Genomic DNA, 13646 nt, shown 5'->3' on the forward strand with positions numbered 1-13646 from the left:
TATCTCACCCCCCCCCCACTTGCATCTGGTAGCTGAAGGCCAACATTAGTAAATTGTGGATATGTGTTTAAAAGGCCTGTGGGGTAGACTGAGATAAGGGGAACAGCTAGGAGCAGACATTGGAGGGTATGACTGTCAGAAATGAATAAATACACATGCGCGTGCACACTCACACACACACACACACTAAAATATACTACAACGCTGAGGACATGTTTATAAATATAAAATGTATGTATTGCTTCTCTGAACTTATCTCTGTATCTTAAATGTTTGCTAAATCTGGCTCCACTTCTGGCTTTTTAGTGGGTAATTGGATATAAGAATCATACAGGCTTTCCTATCTGATCTGTCTTTGAACCACACTCCTCAGATCTCACCCTCCTCAGTAGCTAGGATTACAGATAAACAGTACTAGAACTCAGCTACTATATTCATAAAATTTTACTAGCCATTTGAATACTTCTTTAATTCAACCTGGTCAGCACATCCCAAAGAAAAACAGGAGGGGGAGGTCATACTAAACACATACCTTTGCCCTAAACTGATGGCATATATTTATAATCCTAGCTACTCAGAAGGCTGAGATCTGAGAACTGAAATTCAAAGATAGCACAAGAAGATAAATTTGACAGGATATTATCTACAATAAACTGGAGTAGCCAGGTGCGGTGCTGTAAACCTAGCTACTCAAAAGGCTGAGATCTGAGGATCGCAGTTCAAAGCCAGCCCAGGCACTAAAAGATTGTGAGACTCTTATCTCCAGTTAACTGCAAGAAAACGGGAAAGGGGGCTGAGGCTCAAGAGGTAGGGTGGTAGCCTTGAGCTGAAGAGATGACAGTTCAAGCCCCATGACCCACCAAAAAAAAGAAAAAAAGCCCACAGTGTAGAAGTGGAGATATGGCTTAAGGGGTAGAAGATCAGTTTTGAGAGGAAAAGCCTAATGAGGGTGCCAGGTCCTGAGTTTGAGCCACCATACTGGAAGAAAGAAGGACTATAACAAGTAGACAAAATTTAATTCTGTATATAAAATATAGAAACAAAATGTTTTGATCAAGTTCTTTCGTTTGAAGTTTACTTCTCTCCACAAAACAAGCAAATGGCCCAAATAAAAAGGTGGAATAATTTTCAGAATAAGTGGAACTTTCTGTCCATGTAAGCGCAGAGCTATTATAACTATCTTATGCCAAGGATGAACCAGCATGAAGGTGGGGAATTGTTTAGTCTGAAAATACAAAATGAAATTAGCTGTAAAGTAATTTCACTGTGTAAATGATCCTGTGTCTCTCCCCAGGGTCATGTGCATAGAAGGAATATGATTAAAGAAATAGAAGGTGGCAGCCTAGAAACTCTTGATTGAATCTAATGGGTCCGGGAAACCTCCTTCATTCCTCTTTCACGTATTTTATTTAATGCCCTTTTGGTAGTCACTCTCTCACCCTCTAAAGTAATTCGATTTTACAATCAGTACTATCAGTGATAAATTGGCACATTTAATTATAATGAGTAGTGTAGGCAAATCTTTCTGCCTCGATAAGAAACTTAATTTTCTCTTTTAGCAAACAAAAGGATGTTTTCCCCTAATGAGACATAAAACTTACACTTCTTATTAAATGATTTTTAGCTCTTTTATTTTGCTGTCCAGCAGTATTTAAAATGATGGCTATCCTTGAATCCCAGCTACATATGAAACAGAGATCCAGAGGATTGTGGTGGTACTGGGGATTGAACTTGGTACCTTGCACTAACTAGGCAGGCACTCTATGACTAAAGGCATGTCCCTTTCCACTTTGATTATGTTTGAGATAGGATCCAGCATGTTTTGTTCAAGCTGGCCTGAACTAAAATCCCTCTACTAATGCCACCTTCGAAGGTAGGCCCACAGATACCAAGAATCAGGTGATAACATTTTTGGCTGCCCAGTCTGAAACCATAAAACAAGAGGTAATAAATAAGATAAGATAGCATCAAGATTTCTCTAAGCTTCTATAGATGTTATAGTAAATCGCTACCAACTGGGGCCTTTAGACAATGCAAATGTCTTCTCTTACAAGTTCCAGAAATGTGGATGGTGTACATTTCCTTTGTGAAAGAAGACAAACAGAGCAATAAAACTTACCAGAGGTCCTTATTTCTCATGCAGAAAAAATTTCCAACTCTTATAAACTTAAAAGTTTATTTAAAAAAGTCTAATCAAGTATGCTTGGACTGTCATTCCAAAGAACATTTTTAATGAATTATTTACCAGAATGTTGTTCTGCAGAGGTTCATAAATAATCTAACATTTTCTTAAGTGTTAGGAATATATCCTTCGTAATTTCTTTTAAATTCACCTTGAACTGATCTATTTTATACTATATAAAAATAGTAAATAGAAGGGCAGGGTGGCGCATAACTATATTCCAGCACTTGAAGGCTGAGGCAGGAGGATTGTGAGTCTGAGGTCAGCCTGAGCTACAGAATAAGAACCTGTGAAGAAAAACAATAAATAAATAAATAAATAAACAAATAGCAGCAAGTGTAGGGGCTGTGCCTTATAATCTTAGGAAGCAGAGATCAGTGATCAAAATATGGTGAGACTCTAAGTCAATCAACGGTGGGACACGGGGGAGGGGGGGGTGTCAGGAGCTACTTTCGTAGCAACAGAGGAATCATGATGGCCAAATTGAGTAGTGCCTCCGTGTTATCCCCAAGGAGACACAAGTAGCAGGATCACAGTCCAGGCTGGCACAAGCATAAGGTGTACCTGGAAAATAACTAATACAAAAAGAGATTGAAGTGGTAAAGCACCTGCTTGGCAAGCAGGAGGCTATGAATTCAATCCCTAATGCCCTAGAGAAAAGCTGTGCTAAAAAACCAAACAAACAAACAAAAAAACAAAACTGGGGTTTGACTCTTAGCCATCCATATTAGAAAACAAAACTTAATCCCCAAATAGATCTTTAATTCTAGAGAAAACAAAACAAACAAACACTAGTAGCTGTCTTGAAAGCATAGCGGAGAGCTAAGCTTGGAGTCAAATCTGTGCAATCTACCAGAATGCAAACTTGTAATCCAATTGTATTGTGAGTTTGCAACCCTAGGCTACTGGAAGTGCCGGGGAGAAGAGAATTAGGAGTGGAGGAATCAGTGTGCTGATAGCCTATTGTCAGAGAAGCATGTGGCTAGACGTTACAATGTCCAATCACACATCTTACGAGACTTATACCCTGGGTCATTTATTGAATTTGTTGAATGTATAATTGGGTTTAGAGAAAGGTGTTTCCAATCTGGCCTGTGGATTTGCATCCCTGGTCCATGGATTACCAGGTCTCTATGACAACAAGACCTAAAAATCCTGGTTGCCCTAGAGACAGGAGCACCTCACCCACAGAGGCAATTTTCATAAACCTTCCACACAAAGCTGGCTCTTAACAAGAGTAATTTAAAACTCCTTTTCATGAAAGAAAGCACTTGGTAAGTGATCTAGAGTGAATGTAAGTAGAAGAAAGGGAAAAGAAACTGCAAAATGGTTCTCCCAATAATCTGTCCTGATAGGTGGCCTGTTACTGGTTCCTGACTGTCCTGCCACGGCTACCAGCCTGCTCCCACAACCCTATCTTCCATCTGAATCAGAATGAAAGGGAAAAACTTCCCCAGGGGAAGCTGCTTGACTGCGACCACTCATCACTCTGGAATGTGACCCCTGGCTAGGTAAAAAAAAAATAAATAAATACATAAATAAATATTAAACCTTAAGAAGTTGACAAAATGAGCCTGGAGCCAGTGGCTCACACCTATAATCCTAGAGCTATACAGGGGGCTGAGAAATGAGAATTGAAGCTTAAAACCAGTGCCACCCAGGAAAGAAAAGTCATTGAGATTCTTACTTCCAATTAGCCACGAAAGCCAAAAAGTCAGGAACAGAGCTGTTGCTTAAGTGGTAGAGCACCAGTCTTAAGCAAAACAACAACAACAACAAACCTAAAGGACAGTGCCCAGGTCTTGAGTTCAAGACCCAGGACCAGAACAAAAACAGCAACAATAACAACAAAAATCAAGGTAATCCTGTGAAGAAGCAATTGGTAAAGAGGATTGACTCGTGCAAACCAAAGATACTGTCAGTACAGATCCTAAGATCAGCTCATGCATGGGTAGTACAACCCAGAAACCTGCTTGTGGATTAACCTAGGAATTCAGGGTGAGTAGACAATGCTTCTCCACCCACCTGCACCAGTATCTCACACATTTGCATACACCCAACAAAGAAATCATGTTTTGGCATCAACTTCTTTCCTCCGAACTTCCTTCCCCCACCAGAGATTGTGGAAGAAGTATTTCTCCTTTGGAGTAAGGTGAGACTGAGTACCCTCAGCAAGATCTTTATTACTCTTCAGCTCCTTCCGGACACTTTTGCAAACAAGGGACAAGTCAGATGATTGGATAAGCTCTTCTTGTTACTGGATGGGCCATGAGGATGGGCCAAAGCAATCCTGTGAATCGGGACAGTCTTCCTGCCATGTGCCATGGTCCTTTACCACTACAAGCATGGAAATGGGGCCACTGGAAAATTACCTCTTCAATGTGACTGCACACAAGGCATTTCTTATGGATCTCATTGACTTACTTATTTGCGATAGTCTAACAGCCCAAATAGCAAAAATGTGTGTGTGGAAAAAAGAGAGAGAGAGAGGGAGAGAGAGGAGAGAGAGAGAGAGAGAGAGAGGAGAGAGAGAGAGAGAGAGAGAGAGAGAGAGAGAGAGAGAGAGAGAGAGAGAGAGAGAGAGAGAGAGAGAGAGAAGGAGAGAGAGAGCGCAAAAAGGATGAGATTGTTATTCTTTTTCTTTTCTAGTTGTGGTTCTTTATATTCATAAAGATTAGCCGTAGCTGGATACTGGTGACCACATCTGCTCCCCTAGATACGCAGGAGGCTGAGATCTGACGGTGTAAGTTTAAAGATGCTTATTTTCAGTTAACCAGCAGAAAGCAGGAAGTGGGGGCAGGGATCCCCATGGGCATGGGGGTAGAGTGCCACCCTCGAGACAGAAAGCCAGATGATAGCACAAGGCCTAGGATTCAAGGTCCATACTGGCACTTGCTCTAACAAAACAACAGCAACAAACAGTTGATATATGATATATATATCTATATATATATATATAGGCAATACTATTTTAAAGAGAAGTTAAAGATATCTTCCACAAAGAATGTACCACAATGGAGGAGAAAAGGGAGCTAGAGAAGGGAAGTAAGGGCTACAGGTGTAGCTCGATGGTACAGTGCCTGCCTAGAGAGCATAAGGCTCTGAATTCAAACCCCGATACCACCTAAAAAGAAAGTAAAGTGGAAAAATTATTCAGTTTAAAAGAGAAACAAACCAATTCTTTTATTTTGTTATTGCCACATAAATCCTCACAAACTTCGAGGTGTATGATAACATTTTACATGGCATATTTCTAAAATTCCAGGTTAGAATGGGTAGGAGATTTTACCTTTTCATCAAGATCTTGCAAGGGCCAAAATCAAGGTGCAAAGTAGTATAGTATCATCTGATACTATAGTGTGTATACTGAATTTCCCCTAAAAGTCCATCTAAACTCCTTGGCCTGACCTTCAAGTTCACCACCAAATTCCTCTTTGCCCAACCCTTTGTTCTTCCAAGCTCAAGCTACCCAGCACAAAGCAGAACTGCTCATGGGATCATCCTGTAGCTTTCTAGTTCATTTATCACTCCTCTCTGCAGGAGCTTCTTTCCACATTCTTCCCAATATCCCAATCTAGAGACCTTTGACCTGAGGAGCCAGAATTAACTGCTCCTATCTATTTCTCCAGTCATAAATCACTCGTTTCCCAATCCTTCTCTATGTGAGGTTATATCATGAAAACAACCACAGAGTACTAGAGATAAAGCATTCCTAAGGCTTAGGTACCTGCAAGAGTACACTGCATAGTCCCTGACTTTAGAAAGAGACAATGAAGTTTGAACAGGAGTGGGGGCAAAAACAGTAAAAGTCCCACAGTGCTTCTTCTGCCTCCTTCACCAGCTGGAGTGACTAATGGGGGGACAAGAGTATAGAACCACTGCCATTCTAGAATTCTGAGTATCTGTGTAGAAGAGCCTCCTGTCTACTCTGACAAGACTTTTATCCTGAGTGGAAATGATCCTTTATTGTTTCAGATCACAAGAATCTTGCAATTATCTGTTACTAGAGTTTGATCTAAATGGTTCCAACTAAAACAATAACGAAATAACTACAATTGCTTCAATGTGAATAATCAAAATTTAAAGACCAGTCTACTAACATTTATGCACTGATTTGTTTTGAGACTTCTCAGATCCATTTCTTCTCTGCATAGTTCAGTAAATACTGGTATCTACCAAACCATGAAATTTACAAAGTCACATACTAAATTTTATTTTGAGACATGAGATTAAGTTTATGATCAAGGATCTCAGTTATTGGTTAGACTCCCAGAGGTTGAACTTACCAAGCTCAATATGGAAAGAAGGAGGAGAAACTCACTGAAGGGGCAGGGAGACAGTAGCGGAAGGGAGTTATAAGTATAGAGACCAATGTTGTGTCAACTTGACTGGACTACAAGTGCCCAGAAATCTGGTTAAACGTTCCTAGGGCACCTAGAGGAAAGATTAGCATTTTGAAGAGTAATTTCAGAAAAGAGTAGCATTTCTGTTAGTGGACTGTATATATCATATTACCTTCTCCAGTAAGATGGGGCCTTACCCAGTCACATGAGAACCTAAATAGAACACAAAGGGCTGCAACTTTGATCCCCTGCCCTTGATCTAGGATGTATTGGTACTGTTAGCAGTTTTCAGGTTTGTATATTCACACTGAATAATATCACCACCTTTCATGGGTCTCTGGCTTGCAGACAAGATTTATCAGTCTTCAGATTTTCAGAATTTCTCTCAGTGAACGCCTCTGGAAATTTCTGACCAAGAACTGACAAAATGTACACACACACACACACACACACACACACACACACACACACACACACTCATCGTTGGAAACCCCTGTCCTTGAGTGTTCCACTTGTGAACTATTTATTTCCTCTTCCATGACCTTATGCCTTGTTGTCCTAGAGCCTTAGTCATAAGTGAGACAAGCTTCTCCCAAGAGACACAACAATGATTCCATTAATTTGGAAGTTAAAGACTGTCACCAAGTCTTTATGTTGGGTTCCTCCTCCCTCTGAATGAGCAGAAGCAGCAAGTTCTATGCTGATCCAGTGACTGACCCTGACACTATAGGAAGTTGGGTTGCTACACCACAACTGAGATAACAACGCATATGTCTGCAATCTAAGAAGTCCCTTGGGACATCAGAGACAGCCATCCCTGTGATTAAGGCTAATGGAAGTTAATGGAAAACTATAGTCTTCCAATGCATCCAGGATTACTGAGGGCTCAAACACTTCAGAAAGGAGAAATGGTTGTTTTCTTTTTTTAATATTAATCAGCTTTCCATTCTGTGACAATATACCTGAGAGAAATAACCTTAAAAGAGGAATGATTTACTTTAGCTCAGAATGTCAGAGGGTTCAGCTCATGGTCTCTCAGCTCTATTGTTTCCTAGTGAGGCTGAGCTTCGTGGTGGAGAGCATGTGCTAAATAAAGCAAAACAGCTCAGTCTCACGATGGACAGGAGACAGAGAGGAAAAGCAAGGACAGGGCTGGGACAAGGAGGAGATTTACCCCCAAGGGTGTGCCCTCAAGGTCCTATACCCTTCAGTTTTTGTCCCAACTCCTACATTTTCATCGCTTCCCAATTTCACATCAAATTATAAACCTATCAAGGGATGAATGCACCAATGGGATCAGGGCTATTATAATCCAACCACTTTCAGAAGTCCCCAGTCTGCTCCTTTGGGGGCCAAGCGATCAAGACATGAGACTTTGGAGGAGACTTCAGAAGGAAATCATACAATACCAAACCAGATCAACAGCCATGACTGGCTGAAGTGATTGCTAAAAATAAATATGCACAATCATGTGCACGTGTGTGTCCTCTCAGTGCTGTTTCTTTGGAGAATCCTGACTAATAAAATGAGGGTAATATTTCCCAAATAGCACAACTTCTATAGAATTTGGTTTTCAGAATGTGGGAAGGAAGTAAATAGCCTGGGAATAGTTGTAAGGCATATTAAAGCAAAGAATTGAGAAGTTTGTAAAATAAATAAAGATAGAGAAAGAGCATGTCAGGAATTCTAGAGAGCATAGAGTAAGAGTCTGGAGAGAAGACTGATAGAGACAAGGTTGGATTAAAGATCATAATAATGGTGAAAGAGGAAGGAAATCCTTCTTGATACAGTAAACAGGGATTCTGATCTGTTTGCTTTTCTGCCTGCCTGCCGGCCTGTCTACTTTCCTTCCTTTTTTCCTTCCTTCCTTTCTTCTGTTCTCTCTTATTTCTTCCTTCCTTTCTTTTTCTCTTTCCTTCCCTCTTTCCTTTTTTTCTCCCTTCCTTTCTCCCTTCTTTTCTCCTCTCCTCTTTCTTTTCTCTTTCCTTTCAGTCTTTATTTCTCTCTTTCCCTTTCTCTTTTATTCTCTTTCTTTTTGCTTTCTTTCTTTTTTCTTTTTTTGTTACATTGAGGATTAACCCGAGGCCTCACATTTGCTTAGAAAAACATTATACCACATAAGCTGAAACCCCAAGCCCTTTAATTTTAATTTTTGTTTTTGAGAGAGGGTCTCATAAACTTGGTCTTGGCTAGCAAGCAAATTCATGATCCTCCAGTTGCTACATCCTGGTGTTAGAGGCATGTGCCACTATGCCTGGCATTGCTCTGCTTTCTTGAAGAAAGAGGAAAATGGGCCCATGGTGATGATTATGACTATTCATCTGGATGGTAACTCTCTGGTAACTCCCTGGTTACTTTACCATCTGAAAGACCACATTTACTTTACCATGTCCCCACATGGTAGACACTCACTATGAGTTTGTTAGCTAGAATTTACTATCATAGAAAAGACTTTGAAAAGTTTAATTTCATATTTTGCCCTTGTCCCAGGATTATCTTCCCAACCACAGATTGCACATTGGTATTTCCTCCTGCAAAATCACCAGCTTCTGAGATAGCAGAATGCTGCTGCTGTTAGTCTGCTGGCTGGAGGTGTCACCTGGACTGCATGCAGGAGGTCAGGAGGAACTTTTAGTCAGAGATGCAGATGTTTCTCCTTGTCTGGATGTCACAATCACAGTGTGTAGGAGCCAGCATGTGTTGTGTCACATTATTGCACAGATTAAACCAACTGGTATACCTCTGTGTCAATGCCCAGTGTGCAATTGTTTTTCATTTTGTCCATTCAGAACTACAAGACAGCCGGGTCAAGATAATTCAGTATGTTTATTCTACAAATATCATATCTATTTCTTAAATATACTAATGATGACTAAACTATTAAGATTTAGTATTATTTTATTATTATAATCATTTAAAGAACTAGACACAGAGGGAAACTACTTAAAGATAATACATACCTGATAGTGTACTTCAAGATAATCATACCTGAAATGTAAAGAGAGGTGTGTTTGCATATGTGTATTGGCATAGTGTATAAGCATGCATGCAAGTTTGTGTATGTGTGTGTACAGAAATATGCATACATGCATGTATGTATACATAGAAATTAATATCTCAGAGGAGAAGTATCCACACCCCTGAAGTTCTGACTTAACGTAAAACAAGCCTTTTCTGCCTGCCTTGTGAGGATCTAGAGGAAGCTGTGGGGGTAATTCTACAACCCTGTCATCTGTGGGAAGAGAGGGTTTCACTCACCTTCTTTCCAGAAGCAAAAAGTGATTTATTTTATTTGCTTTAGTATTTGAATTGTAAAAGTTTTCTAGGTTTTGGTTTGTTGGTTTGTTTTATATTTTTATTGGTCCTATGGCTTGAACTCGGGGGTCTGGGCACTGTCCCTGAGCTTTTTATGTTCAAGAGTAGTGCTCTGCCATTTGAGCCACAGTGCCACTTCCAGCTTTTTGTGCTTAATGGGAGAAAAGAGTCACATGGACTTTCCTGCTTGGTCTGGCTTTGAACCATGATCCTGAAATTTCAGTCTCCTGAATAGCTAGGATGATAGGCATGAGCCATTTATGCCTGACCTAAGTTTTATGGTTTTCTTAAATGAATATTCAGAACAGGATGAGGGGGAATGTGTGTAAGAGCATCTGTGTGTATCTTGACCCTCCCTGCCCTTCCTACCCCCCAAAACTATATCCCTCTGCTGTACCATGGATGCTAAGCCTTAGCTGGGACCCTGTCTTGTCAGAATCCTCTTGGATGAACCTTCCATGTTATTGATGAATTTCCAAATGCCTCCTGGCAATCTCTGGCAAACCAGTGTCACATCCTCAGAATAGATGCAGTCTTTTAAGTCAGTCACATGGAATTAACATCAAATACCCAGATGTTCCTATGCTCCTCTGAGTCACTTTCCATTAGAAGAATGAGTATGAGGCACCTCCCTTGATGTCTGAATTCATTTCATATTTAATGTCACTCATCACCTCTCTTCCCAGGTGTGGATAAGTCAGGGGTGGAAGTAGGATCTCAACAAACTGCTCCCAACTGGAGAATAACATGGTGATCTTTTATAAGTGAAGCAAGGATATTTGGAAGCCATGTAACTTTTTCTTTTTAGGCAAGAGAAAGCAAAACATGTCATTTTTTCAGCCTAAAGGACAGGAAGTGAAATTGACTAAGACAGACATTGTCTACAAAGCCAAGGAAATAATTATTAATGAAAAATGACTAATACCAGTTCCACTGTGTAAACTCTATTTAGCCATTAAGCTATCATTATTGTGACCATAAATCTGTTTTTAAAATAAAATCTTCATGTTGGATCCTCAGGTCCCAGGTTCACATCTGTAATGCTAGCTACTCAGGAGGCTGAGATCTGAGGATTGCAATTCAAAGTTGGCCTGGAGAGAAAAGTCCATAAGACTCTTATCTCCAATTAACCACCAGAAAACTGGAAGTGGTGCTGTGACTCAAGTAGTAGAGCAGTAGCCTTGATTATAAAAGCTCAGGGACAATATCCACACCTGAGTTCAAGCCCTATAACCAACCAAAAACAAAATAAAACTTCACATTCCAGCTTTATTCACAAGAGGCACAAACTTCCAGCAACTGACATAGTCGTCCAAAGTTGGGCAGCATACTATATAGGAAAGTAAAAGAATGGTTTACTTTGATATGCAAGAGTTTGGATGACTCTAATGGACATAATATTGAGTAAAAATGGAGATCTGGACTGGTGTAATTCCCTCTGGGGGTTCAGGGAAAGAGCTAGTACTTGAAAAGAACCTAGGAGAACTTTCTTGTGTTGGGAAGTGGTTATATACTTTACAGACCAGATCAAAATTCATTGCATTGATATACTTTAAGTTAGTACAATTTTCATACCTGTTATACATAATCCCTCAGTAATAATACCAGTCTTTGAGGATATGACTAACCCCAAGTGAGGAAAAATGAAAGTAGAAATTAACTTGTGTTGGTTGCCAATGGCTCATGCCTGTAATCCTAACTACTCAGGAGGCTGGAATCTGAGGATTGCAGTTTGAAGCTGGCTTGGGTAAAAAGTCCCTGTAAGATTTTTTTTCCAATAAATCACTCAAAACCCAGAAGTGGTGCTGGGGCTCAAATGGTAGAGTGCTAGCCTGGAGCACAAAGAGGCTCAGGGACAGTGCACCAGCCTGAGTTCAAGCCCCAGAATAAACAACAACAACAACAACAAAAATGAACTTGTTAAGGCTAAGCTACTAGCTGTTTCCAGACAATCAAGAGGCACTGAAAGACAGACATTCATGCCAGAATGTGGGGAGCCGGTGTGAAGTGCCTCCTGCCAGTCTCATTTAGGATAACCTGATCAGCAAAATTCAAAATTGCCTTAAGAAATTAGGACATGCTAAATCAGCGAAAGCTCCGGAGTACATGGGTTTTCCTCAAACAGTAAAAGAGAAGACTATTCTTTATGGGAACACCCTCAATGTGCTCTTCCCAGACCCTCAACATCCTCTGTCGCTCTCCATCCCATTATGTCCCAGTTTTCCTCACACTTACTTGTTGCTGTTAATTATCCCTATTTGTTTCTGTAGTAAGCTACTTCCTATTCATATAACAAAATGCCAAAGACTAGGTAGTTTATAGAGAAAAGCTTATTTGTCTCACAATTTTGGAAGCTCAAAGCTCAAGATCCAGTAACTTTGAGATAGGCCTCCTCCTCTTGCCACGTGGTGGCAAGAGCTAATAGGGAAGACACCACACTCTGAGACAGAAAATTGAAGAGGCCCATGGGTACAGGGGCAAAGTTTCTGTGTGTGTGTGTGTCTGTGTGTCTGTGTGTGTGTCTGTGTCTGTGTCTGTGTGTGTTTGCTTGTATGCACATGTATCCTCATGCTCTTACCTGGCTTTCTTGTTCACTGCAGGTGCTCCTGCACTTGAGCCATCCCTTCCTCCAATCTGACATTTTTAGAATTAAAAATAGAGTCTAGAAGACTATTCTATCTTGACTGGCACTGAACCTCTATCTTTCAGGTCTCGCCCTCCTGAGTAGATTGCTGTACTTTGTTGGTGGTGATGTTGTTTTGTGTTAATAAAGATTCATTCTTCTGGGAACTAATTCTGCAGACACAATGTTCTCCCCTCTTGAGAGGGAGCATCTCGAGGGAGCACCTAAGTGCTCCAGGCACTGTCCACAAAGTTCCACCTCTTAAAGGCCCCACCACCTCTCATCACACTGAACCTGAAGCTTTGAGGGACACTCCCAACTCACATCCAACCACACCTCTCCCAAAGTGGACTATGAGCTCCACACTGGAAGAAACATTTTTGAGGTTCCCCAGCACCAACCCTAAAATGGCATCCATCATATCAGACTATTTGATGGGTATTTGATGAATAAATAACAACAGGAAAAAATCAGTATAAACTCATGTGCCAGGAATCATAAGAATGAAGAGCTGAAGATGAAATTTTAAATAAGAGAATGACATTATTTTTTTACCAGTCCTGGGGATTGAACTCAGTACCTAGACCCTGCCCTCAGGCTTTCTCAAGGCTAGCACTATGCCACTTGAGCCACAGAGCCACTTCCAGCTTTTTCTGTATATGTGATACCAAGGAATCAAACCCAGGGCTTCATGCACTAAACAAGCCCTAGGCCACACTCCTGGCCCAGATTTTTATTCTTAAACATTATTATGAAACACCATTTTGCCTGGATGTCATAAATATAATTGTGTTGATGAAGAGCCCAAAGTATGACTTGTCACTTTCTCAACATGCTTGGTAAACATTCTAGAGATATTCTTTATGGAAGGAGAAAAGAGGCCAGTGATTTGTCACCTTCTGAACCTCCCATCACCCTTATTCCACTTTTTGTTTTCTTTTGGGGGTACAGATTCCAGTGCTTGAACTCAGAACCTGGATGTTGAATCTGAGCTTTTTCAGTTAAAACTGATGCTGTACCACTTGATCCACAGCTCCATTTCAAACCTTTTGGGTGGGGAAGGTAGATATTGGAGATAAGTTTCATGGACTTTCCTGCCCAGGCTGGCTTTGAACCATAAGCCTTACATCTCAGCTTTCTAAGTAACTAGGATTACAGGCATGAGCCAGAAGCATTGGATTCC

This window comes from Megascapheus bottae, chromosome 3 (assembly GCF_031878675.1).
Source record: "Megascapheus bottae isolate mThoBot1 chromosome 3, mThoBot2.hap1, whole genome shotgun sequence".
NCBI lineage: Eukaryota > Metazoa > Chordata > Mammalia > Rodentia > Geomyidae > Megascapheus > Megascapheus bottae.